Source organism: Rousettus aegyptiacus, unplaced genomic scaffold (assembly GCF_014176215.1).
Source record: "Rousettus aegyptiacus isolate mRouAeg1 unplaced genomic scaffold, mRouAeg1.p scaffold_m13_p_1, whole genome shotgun sequence".
Taxonomy (NCBI): Eukaryota; Metazoa; Chordata; class Mammalia; order Chiroptera; family Pteropodidae; genus Rousettus; species Rousettus aegyptiacus.
The window spans coordinates 131,349,163-131,361,491 of NW_023416284.1; positions in this window are offsets into that span (position 1 = coordinate 131,349,163).

The window sequence follows — 12,329 nt, forward strand, 5'->3', positions numbered from 1 at the left end:
ATTGAGCATTAGTCATTAGGGAAGTACAAACTAAAATAATGAGATGCCATCGCATACACACTAGAATGGCAAAATGAAGAGAACTGACAATACCAAGTATTGGTGAAAATATAAAGAAACTGGAACTCTCAAACTTCTGCTGGTAGAAATGCGAAATGACAAAGCCACTTTCAGAAAAACAGTTTGGCAATTTGTCATAAGGTTAAATATACATTTATGATATGATTCATCAATCCCGCTTCTAGGTATTTACCCACGAGAAATGAAAACTATAACCCACACAAAGAAATGTACATGGGTGTTCATAGAAATTTTGTTCACAAAAGTCCTAAACTAGAAACAACCGAACTGTTTGTCAGTTGCTTCATGGATAAACTAATCGTGATATATTCATACAATGAAATATTACTTAGTAATAAAAAGGAATGAACTATTGCTAGACACAACAACATGGATAAATCTCAAAAGCAACATGCCAAGTGAAAGAAGCTGGACAAAAAAAAAAAAGACTATACTCTGTAATTTCATTTATATAAAAATCTAAAAAAGGCAAAGCCATTGTGATATAAACAGATCTGTAATTGTCAGGAGGTGGGCTTGGGAGCAGGGTGGGCATTGACCATAAAAGGGAATGAGGGAATTTTGGTGAATAATATGAATATTCTATATCTCGGTTGTACTGCAGTCATGTTTGTCAAAACTTATCAAGCTACACACTTTAAATCGCACCTCAATAAAGCTGATTAGGAAAAAAAATGTGTAGAGATCTTTGTGACTGAGCTGTGTATGAGACAATTACATTTTTAAAACTCCATGGTTAGCTTCTATTGATTTCAATCTAACTTATTTCACCCAATGTTTAATAAAAAAGTTTATGGCTTAAAATGTTTTTTTATCTGTCATCTTAAAATTGAAGTTATTTTTCGAACTGAAAAAAAAGGTGGTGTTTTGAATTTGATGTATAATAAATATTTGGTGAAAAAATAAAAATTGATGTAAATTTGTTCATAATCAAAATAACTCCATACTGTTTATTTGGTGATTTTACAGTCCCCTAAGGGTCAGTGCATCTCTATATTTGTTGATCTACTGTCACAAGACTATTGGAATTTTTATGGTCCTACCTGGGCGATATACTGATTGCCATGTAGAGCTCTCTAACACCAGAAATTCTCTATGTACAATAGAGGCTGAATCCAAAGACCTACTTGGTAACGTTTTAAGCTGAACTTAATTACAAGAAATCGATTGATTGTTTGAAGCAAAATAATAAACTATCCAGGTTATTTTGTAATTTTGCCTATGAGAACCAATAAAAAACAAAGTTTTTCCAATCATCATACCCCCTATAGATAAGAATATATATCTACTCACCCTCTCCTGCAGTCAAAAAATATTTATTAGGGGTTTACTTTGAGCAAGGCATTGCGCTAAGTACTATGGGAAATGCAAAGTTACTTAAGCTATGAGACTGCAGTCTTATTTAGTTAAAATTCTATACTTGGAAATTGATTGAAATGTCTATAAAATAGTATGAAATATTTGGTTTGGGCTATTTCAGGTACAGGAATCAAAAGACATGTATTCTGAAGTCAGAGTATTTTAAAGTGACTGTGGAGTGCTGGAAAGGGCACAATGGCAGGTTTCCTGCCAACCTGCCTCTCTGGTCTGAAGTGGCGCTATTAGAGGACTACTGTGTTAAGCATTCTCTTTTCCTTCTAGCCCTTATTCAAAGACAGATACTCTTGGAGAAAGTGACATGCTAACTTGCAAATTTCTTAATATTAATTAGGATTTTCAGATATCTCTTTTTGATGAGAGAGATAGCACTTGTTACTCCTCTACTGAGGGGCAAACTTTATCAACTCTGCTTAATGCTAGCTCCAGAAAGGCTTTGCAAGGCTATATTTGCTTTACCCAATAATAGCTAAGGATGGAAAGCTAACGATGGATGCATAGAGAATGGAGTTCTTACACGAAGTGTGGTCTCAGACTGGCATCAACATTACCTGGGAGGTTGTTTGAAATGCAAAATCTCAGCATCCACCCACAGACTGAACTGGAATCTGCATTTTAACAAGATCCTCAGGCATCTAAGCCACATTATAATGTTTCTTCGAACTCTGAAGCTTTTCTGCTTGTCGCTGCCTACCAGTGCTATGAACGTTTAAGGGCTTAATTTCTTTTGCTGGCATATTTTGGTATACACTACAGGTCAGGTATCTGATCCCTTCTACCAGGGAGAGCCTTGAACCCATTCAATAGGTTTCCTCTGAGATCTCTCCTGATTGTTTACTTACCTCTTGTAATTCAGTGAGCATCTTTGTAAATAAGAGGAAGAAATTGCAGGTATCTGAAAAGCTGGTACACATAGTCAAAGGGGGCTTAGATTGTGAGAGTCTGCTCTACAACACTCTTTATTTATTAAATGTTTGATGGAAATAATAAATGCTCTTCCTATCGGCTCGGAAATGGCTTTTGCATGACCCTGGTACAAATACATTTTGTGATACTTTCAAAGTACATGTTTTTGTTCCTGTCCGGTTTCTCTGTGTGTGTGTGTGTGTGTGTGTGTGTGTGTGTGTGTGTGTGAATCTATTTCTTCCAAGCTCTAGCTGACATCTGAGCACTTATCTCCTTTACACAAACAATGCACCTGAGGTGCAAGCTGACTGACTAGTGTCCTAAAGTGGTGTCTGTTCTCTCCACATCCTTTCAGGAGCTACTTGTCCACAGAGGTGGCCTGCACCCTTTGTTGTAAGAAGCCACTTACAACAGTGAAGAAAGTAGAGAAGTTGTGAGAAAGGGAAGCAGTAGCCAAGGCCTTGAATAAGTCATCTGACCTCCCTGAGCCTAGTTTTCCAACCTGTAAAATGGAAGGGTCACACCAGATGATATTTGAGGTCTTGCCCCACTCTAAAAGAAAAGTAGACTGGGAATTAGATTTGTGCAATCATGACACCCCTTTCATATTCATTCCCCTATGTAATCACCTTAACTCCAAAACAGAACTCCTTTTTTTTTTTTTTTAAAGATAAAGAAGCTGAGACCCAGAGGGGGTAAGTGACTTCCTCAATTTCACCCAACTCAGACGGCAGGGCCTACACTCAGGACTCAAACCAATGCATCGTAACTTCGCCCTCAAGTCTTTTCCACTACACCTCAACTATCAGCAATGTAGTCCATTTGCTTTGCTTAATAATGTTTTTTAAGGCTATGCAAAGGCCAAACAGTCAAAATCCATCTGCTGCTATAAGTGGGCTAAAAGAAACTAGCTTTAAAATGGTCTCTTAAAAGTATACAGAAGCAGAAAACATACAACAAATTTGGATCTTATTTGGATTAAACATTCTGAAGAGGGCAAAGTACTTTTCCAAACATTGCCTTTTAGTCTCAAAGCTCCCCTCGTAAGGTGGGCAGAGGCAAGTACTGTTAATGGCGTTTTGAAGAGAGAAAAACAGAAGAACAATGAAATGAGCTGCCTAAGATTTCTCAGTCAGAAGTGGACAGTAATTGCAGCTGTCCAGCATTTCTTTTTTTTCTTGTTTAGCTGCTTGTCCTGCTCACAGCCATCATGCTCCCTGTTCTCACGCCCTAGTGTAGCTATCCCTAGCTGGGGGCCTCAGAAACTAAGGGTATGTGGGGTCCTGTAAAAAACAACTAGGAAAGTGCAGAATGGAATGATGCCATGGATACCCTTAGGTGTTGATGACATGGGAAAGGATTTTTACATTCTATCCAAGACATCACTGGATTTAAATATTTTACTAGCTTCAGCTAAAATCTCAAATTTTTGGCCCTGCTAAAAACAGGTACTTATTTATCTGGAGTTTAATTACAAATATAGCTTTGTTCTGCATGGATAAAATGCAAAAAAGTGAAGAACAGTTAGCTAGAGTCAGAGCAAGTGAGAAAAACAGCTGCTTCCTTTTTTTTTTTTTTTTTCTTTTAAATAGTCATAACACCCAAGTAGCAAAGAGGCTAAGAGGGTAATTTAGTGTTGTGGTTAAGAGTGTGGGCATCAAACTGTGTTTGCATGTTAGCTCTGTCACTTACTAGCCCTTTGACCCCAAGAAAGTTATTTCTCTGGTCAGTTTCCTCATCTGTGAGGTGTGGATAATAATGGAAGCTACCTCCCAGGATTGTTGTGAGAGTTAAGTGAGTTAATATCTGCAAAGTGCTTATAGTAGAGCCTGGGTAATAGAAGGAACTCAACGAATTCCAACTATTATTGTTATTGTTATGTGAGGAGGAAAGAGGTAAACGTTTTGCTTTTATTTAATTTAAACCTAGTACTATATACCTGAATTCTGACACACCAAGTAAAAAACATACATTGCCAAATGAGCAACTCGGTATATTTGCCCAAACCAAGAAGTGAGTTGTATATAGGCTGGGAAACAGCCAGTTTATTTAAGGTAAACAAACATAGAAGATAATGCAAAGAAATGTATAATGCAAATAACCTAATATAAGGTTAGTAACCTAATCTATCGTTTGAAGTGATATGTGGCAACAGATAATCAAGGGCCTTCTTGAAATCCAGAAAAGGAGAAATCAGTTTTAAGACACTGAAGAAATACACTGTGTTTGGGAACAATAGAGTGTATAGTTATGAGAAGGACAGTCCCCTCATGACAAATAAATGTCTACTCTGGTTTATACATCAAATACATCTAATGTGTACAGTTAGTATAAGTCAGTTTACCTCATCTTAATTAATTAACTGCATGAACTAATAAATTCAAGTCCTGGAGCCAGCAATACTCTCCCTAGATTTGGGGGGGAATTCTCAGAGCACTACAGCCTGTGGAGTCTGGTCGCTGAATTTGTTCTACCTCTTTCTAGTGTAGCTCTCACTAGATATCAGAGTTTAAAAGATCTTGATTCTTATTTCAGTTCTACCAAAGTAATTATACCTTTTACTTTTTCTGCTTATGAGGAAAGACAAGAACACTATGGATGCCTTTGTGGAAAAACTGAGGTTACAAAAGACCACACTAAAGATAAATATTATAGTCACATGGAAAAGTTTCTCAGATGGTAAGAAGTGGCTGAGTATGGAGTTTATTGGAAAGTAATCAAAACAAGCAAACTTCTCAGAAAGATCCAAATGATCCTTGCATGAAATTTTAATTATACAATTGCCAATAATACATGTGGAGCTCCTCCTTTGGTGCTATCAAAGCAGTCCTTGGGTCACACAACAAAACTGGTTGTATTTCTTCATCATCATCCATTGTTTTTCATCTAAAAAAAAAAAATTCCGGAGTTTACCTCTTCACTCTGTGTGATTCTGATTTTTGGCAGTTCCAAAAAATCAAATCCATTCTCAAGAACTTAAAAATTTGCCACCACTGAAAAGTGAAAGGAACATGCATGGTTCAGGGGGTAACGTAAAGGCTGAGCAGTGGCATTGTCTCTAGAATTAAGGCAGAGCCTCTCAGGTGACTGGTCTGATGATATAACACTAACTAGTGTGTTTACTAAGGAGCGTAGTGTGCTACTAAGTGCACAGATTCTTGGAGCCTGTCTCTTGGATTGTCACCCTGACTCTGCCATTTACTGGCTGCACGACTTCGGGCAAGTTACTCAGTCTCCTTGTATCTTAATTTCCTCATTTGACAATGAGTTTAAATCTCATCAGGTTGTTATGAGGATTAAAGCAATTAATAAATATATTTAGAGTGCCTGGCACATAGTTACCATTATTATAAAGTTGGTTATTATTATACAATCAACCACCCTTTGTCCCAGTTTGTGAGAGCCAATTGCTGCCTCTGCCCACCTGGGGACCTAATGGAGTCCTTGCTTTCCCCAGTGGCGGCCCTGCTCTAATTCCCCAAGGCTGACTTTTTTCTTTCTCCTTTCTCTTTCCTTGCCTTCTTTCCCTCTCTCCCCTTCTCTTTTCTGTACATCTCTCTTTGTCTGTCTCAACTTTCTCTCTTGGGATACAGGTGACAATTAATTATGAACCTGTCATATATCTTTTTAGTTTTATGGATTCAGTGATTTGTAAATGTGCTTCCTTGTCTATTTGGTTTTATAATTCAGAAGAATTATAAGGAATCAGGGACCATATGTTCTATTTGTTTTAGTGTTATAGTGGTAGGTAGCATGGTATTTCATGCTGTGTGAATATTTGCATCTCAGAAGTATTAGTATTTGCAACTTGTAAAAGGTAGTGTTCAAAAAAAACTATTTTGAATGAAATGTACCATTTGAAAATATCTAATTCCAAATTTTGCGGAAGAAAACAACTTTTAAAACTGAGCAGAGTTTAAAAACATTATTCGTGTTATATACCTAAAGCAAAGTAATTTTTAAAAATAAAATGTTAGTGACAAAAAGCCACATTTCTATATATCCATTATTGAGGTTGTCACAAGGACTGAAATAGGTATAATTTCTTAGAGCTAAAATTAAAATTGGTCTATTCTCCTTTAGCCAGATGTTGGTGTTGGAACAATAAAATACATTGCTTAACAGCATGAGGCACCCACCAGGCTAATTTATGGGATTTGGAATGTTAAGGCCAATCAAGTGATCTAATTGTTTCAACAGTGCTAAAGGTTTTATAATAATCTTCAAGATCAGGGTTGTGCTAGTTTAAACTTCCCCTTTCCCACTTGCATCCCCTGCTTCCCTCTCTCTCTCCAAGCAGTTTTGTTCTATTGTGTTTGCCAGATCCAAGTTGTGTGGGGAACCTTTGAAGTGGGAGCCCGGGTTCCAGTCCTGGGGTAAGATTACATATGAAAATTCGTGGGGATCTTTCTGTAATTACCCTTTGTGCATTTTATAAAACCACTGCTGGGCTGGGAATGACTGACAGCCTTGACTCAGAGGGGAGGTGCGGATGGAAAAATGTGTTTGTGAGGTTCTGGTGGAATCGCTCAGGGAGAGGTCCCCAGGGGCACGTGGCACCACTTTGCCAGTCTTCCGTCTATGGAAACACCTTTGTTAGGCCCTCAGAGTCACTCACGGATGTTAACCTGAAGGACATGTTAAAAATCCGTTCTAACCAATGTCTTGTGAAACGAACTTGGACAACAAGAATGGATGCGGCCCTCCAAATTTGATTATTCAAAGCCCTGTAAATGCAAAGAGGGCAGTGTGATAGACGAGGAACGCCAGGCTCTATATGATGATCACTTACGCAGAGCCAGCGTCTCTGTCCACTGTTCTGCTAGATAAAGAGAGGCAGGGACATATGTGCTTTAGTATTTTTCCTCAGTGCATCCAAGTTGCTAATTTTTATAGTTATTGTAAAGAAAATATCAGCTTTCTAGTAGGCAGAACATTTTTTGCCTGAGTTAAAAAAAAAAAAAAAAAAGAATAGAAACAGCAGACAGGGTTTTATCTCAGCCTTTATAGACGGGTTTGCCAAACCGTTAACAAGTTAACATGCAAAATCTCTAAGTGCGAGGCTTAGGGTTATTGTCCTGGCTTTGTAGAGAGTACTTAAAAATTGTATGCCTGGCAAGTAAATCCACTGAGGACTGAATTTCATGGGGTGAGGGACCTTGTGATAAGGGAAAAGGGACAAGACAGAGAAATCATCTGGAGAGGGGTAAGGAAGAAGCAAGATGTCACAGCCAAACCATGTAGATCTTTTAGGATGAGAATCTACTGGATAAAGGACAAGGCGGAGATCTTAAGATGCTGCCACATGATTCTGTTTGCCAGCCTGCAGACCTGGTCAATGCTACTAGAAAAACACAGGACTTTCGGTCTGGTGTGTGTTGCCTGGACCTCAGAGTTGCTTTGTTTTGCCTTTCTTTTTTCCAGGTTGGGAGTGCTTTCCTTTTTCTTCTATATTCTTGTCCATTTTTTCTAATCGATCTTATCTCTCTGCGAGCCTCAGTTTCCTCTTCCGGAAAATAATAGGGAAAGATTAAATAAGCCGCTTCCAGGAAGAGAAGAGGCATACACTAAACATCCAGTTCTCTTTCTCTCCTTTTAAAATGTCCATCAGAGAGATTTTTTAACAGCATGCTGCCTGAAATTGTTAGCAAAGAGTGTCAAAGCACGCAGTTCCTCTGCAGGGGTTTGTTGCTCCCTGGAGTCCTTCGGTTGGGCACCTTGGCTGCCATGGAAAGGAGGGGTGGAGCCATCAATAGCACCAGCTTTTTGCTTCTCCCTCCCAGGACCATTCAAGTGGGCCTCTCATTCGCCTTCACAAAGAGGGTTGTGAAGTCCCACTAATTAACGCACAATGTTTAGCAAAGCCAAGCCTAGGTAAAAGCATGAGACATCTGTAATTTTGTCCCCTTTTCAACACAAGACCACTCATTTTCCAGAAGACAATTAAACCTGTTTCTGGGATCATAAACATGACACTTAAAGTCACCAGAAAGATCTGGTCCAGGCTCTTAGACCTGGGTTTAGGTACCTGTTCTGAGCTGTGTTTCCTTCTCTTCTCTCACCTCCCTCCCTTCTCCCTCCCATCTCCCTCCTGGGGAGTGCAAGTAGAGTGGAAGTGGATGATGTGTAGCTCTAACTGCAAATTGGGAGGGGGTGATTTTCCATACCAAAGCCATTGTTCCCCAACCCCCATCCCCTGAGAGTATGGGAAATGTATTCTTAATAAACCTCCCCTGTAGAACTCATAAGATGGAGATGGAGAGAATTTGCTTCACTTCCCTTCTGGTTAAAGGGCTCTTTAACTCAAAGATCTCCATCTTGGCAATTTCCTATGCACCGTTTCCATTAATGACAAGCTTGGATGACTGCTTCAAATAACATGACTTGAGGAACTTTGTTTAAACAAGCATAAAAACTTTGGACTGAAAACTATTTAGGTGACAAGTGATTTGGAATAACGAACAGATTATTTTAACACTTGAGATCTAGTGAGAGCTTGTTTGCTCTCCTTTGTTATTATTCTATATGGGTACGGAAGTGGGCATGGGCTGTTTAGTGCAGATTCGGAGTCCGCGTGGGAAGGGTGGGAGCTGGAGGTGGGATTGATGGGTGAACCGTGTCACGGGAAAGGAACTGTGCCCTGACTGACTTAATTATTTGCAAGGTTGGTTCAGAAAAGTCATTTCCTTCAATCATTCAGATTAAAAAGTAATTATCTTTGGAACACCCACCCTCCCATTCATAAAAGCAGCAACTTCTCTTTCACATAGAAGCTTACCCTGGCTTCCCCCTTTCACGAACATACTTACCTCTCTTTTGACACCCCTTCCTAAAATGACTGCTGCTGTCAGGAGAGGTGAAAAAACGGTATGTTTCTAGGCCAGCAACATATTTAAGTTAACCCCGGAAAAACACTGGTTTTCATCCTCCATTGATCGACGAGTATTTATTTTTGTGACTGGCTTGATATTAGCTAGAGAGCACGGGTGAAAAAATCCGCAAGGCAAATGCTTTAGAATTTGATTCAATGTATAAGAGGAAACCTTTACTGCAAGACCAACTCTACATATCAAATGTAGTTTAAAACCCACCATCTCTTTAGGAGTAATGACACTTCAGCAGAAAACTAAGATCTTGTCCTCAAATTAAGATAGATTTCGATACACCCCACCTTGTATTGATGTTGCATTTTTTACCTCTAATCATTTAGTCAAAACTGCCCAGTGTTGAAAGATGCTTCTGTCCTCATGCCATAATGGAAAATAAATAAATTTTTAAACACCTATCCTGAGCCAAAGCCTACCTTAGGCCTCCTTGTTTTACCAAGTCACACTCTTACAGCTTGGGGCACAAGGAGTGGTGAATTCAGGCTGATATATTTCTCCAGCATACATTAGCATAGCTGTAGCTCTAAAATAGTGTCATATTTTCTCATTAGCTGGTAAATAACTGTGCTCTATGCCCTTTGGGTATCCCTCCCTAGGACCACCTGGACCACCCCCAGATGTAGCAACCGAGGGGTTAATGTCTGGCACAGGCTGGGGCCTAGGGGGGGGGGTGGGGAGGAACCAGCTTGGCTCTTTGACCCCCTTTCCCTCCCAGTTGTTAACTGATTTGAATAGCATCCCTGGCTTGCATTCTTCGTGTTAAAAATGACTGATCATACATCTACTTTCCTCACTATTTCAGGAGAATGCTTAAATTTTATGGTGACATCAATAGTCCTCTGCTACTTGGGTAAAGAAAGAGCCACTAATTAGACATTACTCCTAGGAATTTGTTTCAGTCATGCACTTAGCTTCTTTCCTCTTATTCAACTGGGGTTTGATCCCTAGGGACACAGGCATTTATTCAACAATTTAGACCAGTTAATTAAAGCTTCAAAGCCTCTGTAAATACAATTCTTCCTCTACAGCAGCAGAACACTTGGTATGCATGCATGGTAGGAGAAGAAGGAAAAGCACAAAGTAGACTTTAAAAAGGAGGTGGCCCCATTCCTTCATGTTTTGCGATGGCTTCCAAGTGGAGCCAAATTGTGAGACATGAGGAAGGACCCAGAGTGGTCATGATCTTGGAGTCTTACCTCAGCCAATCTCTGGTATCATTTGGAGCTGGAGGTCAAGTTTGTTCAAGGGCCTCCCCAGCTGAATTCTCATGAAAAGTATAGAAGCTGCGAGTGTGTAGACTATTTTTTTTTTTAAATCTTCAGGAGAACACTCTACAATCTGTTGTTTGCTGTTTTCTTTGTATAAGTTTGCATATTTGAATGAATATATGACAAGCTATTCCAAAAGATGGGAATATTTTCAAATATTGAAAGTTAAGTGACTTTGAAGTTAAATAAGTAAATAATGACAAGAAGTGGTCATGGTCTGTTAGCAGGGGTATATATGCTTCAAACTTCAAATGAAGAAGAGGGAGTATTAGAGGTAGAGCAAACCTTGGACCTAAATGAGCTTGGATCATTGATGGTCTACCAACCAAACCGAAGGGAAAGTCTATAGTAATTAGTGTAGTGTTTTTAAACTTGAGTAACTCACGGATCTGCTCAAAGAAAATTTTTCAAAGAAAAAAAAATTCTTTGGAGTCCCAGTATTAATCTAAAATAATGTTACATAAATAGGACAAACAAAAACAAGACAACTTCATGCTTAAATCTCTTATACAATTTTTAAAAGAAACTTATAAATTAAGTACAAATAAAACTAAATATAAAGAAAGTTTAAATTCACGATGTTAATTTAATATTGACAGATGAGGTTTTGCTGAGAATAAAATGCCTCTTGCCATCGGCATATGGTTTTGCCCACTATGACACACATTCTTTTGAGTTCAGTATTTCTCTACTACTTTGAGCTTTTGTGAGTGACTCAATTCTCCCACTCTTTTTCTCCATTCTTAAAAATCCATCATTGTATAGCATATTGTGATAGCATTTGGACTTCACTTGGTGTGAACACATTATTTATGTATCCAGGCCCCTTTTCTTTCACAGCTCTGATGTTGAAGTAGTATTACTTGATGATTATATAATTATAAATGCACAGGCAAACACAAACCTTGAAATTGTATGGCATTTCTTGGTAATAATTAAAATAATGAGTAACTTTATTATAAAGTGCTTACTGTGCACTAGACACTGTTCCAAGTGCTTTATGTGTTTTCATCCATGTAACCCTCACTACCACCCTACGAAGAAGCCCCATTGTACAGATGAGGAAACTAAGGTAGTGAGAAGTTTCCAAGGTTACACAGCTAGTAAGGAGCAAAGCCAGGAGGTAAACACAAGCACTCTGTTCTAAAACCAGACTCTTAACCACTTTGCTCTATAGTTGCTCATAGGTAACCAAAGTCCAGTAATTTTTTATGAAATAGAATAAAAACACAAAAGAAAAATTTCTCCTAGGACCTCTGAAAATCATCTGCGAGCCCTAACTTGAGAAACAATCATTCAATTCTCTACTCTTAAGCTCTTTCTATTTCTAGACATAATTATAATATAGTGTTCTTTCATTCTTTAAAGCATAAAAATATGTCCTGATTTCATGATTACTTCAGTTAACCATTTTTTAAGGCTATAGCACTGTATTAGTTAATTGGTATAAAAGCCCTGCTAGTAATAGAGATGATTAAAGAGATGACATGTAGACACATTAAAATGAACATATCTATATAGTCTTAAAAAGGATAAGAAATTATAGATAGATGTGGATTCAGTCTCATTGTCTTAGCTAAGAACGGTAATGAGGGTAAGTATTCTGAGATGAGTGCATTAAACTCTGAGAGATACTAGGAGAGGACTGGTTAGCTAGAATTTTGAAAGGGAAGGCTGGGTGCAGAAACCTACCCAAATCCGCCCTGCCCTGGGGGTGACGGCTGGCAAAAAAATCTGGAGACAATAATTAGAAGTTGTAACTAACCTGGGCTCTAATGGAGGTTTTGAGAAATCTGAGAGTGACAGAGTG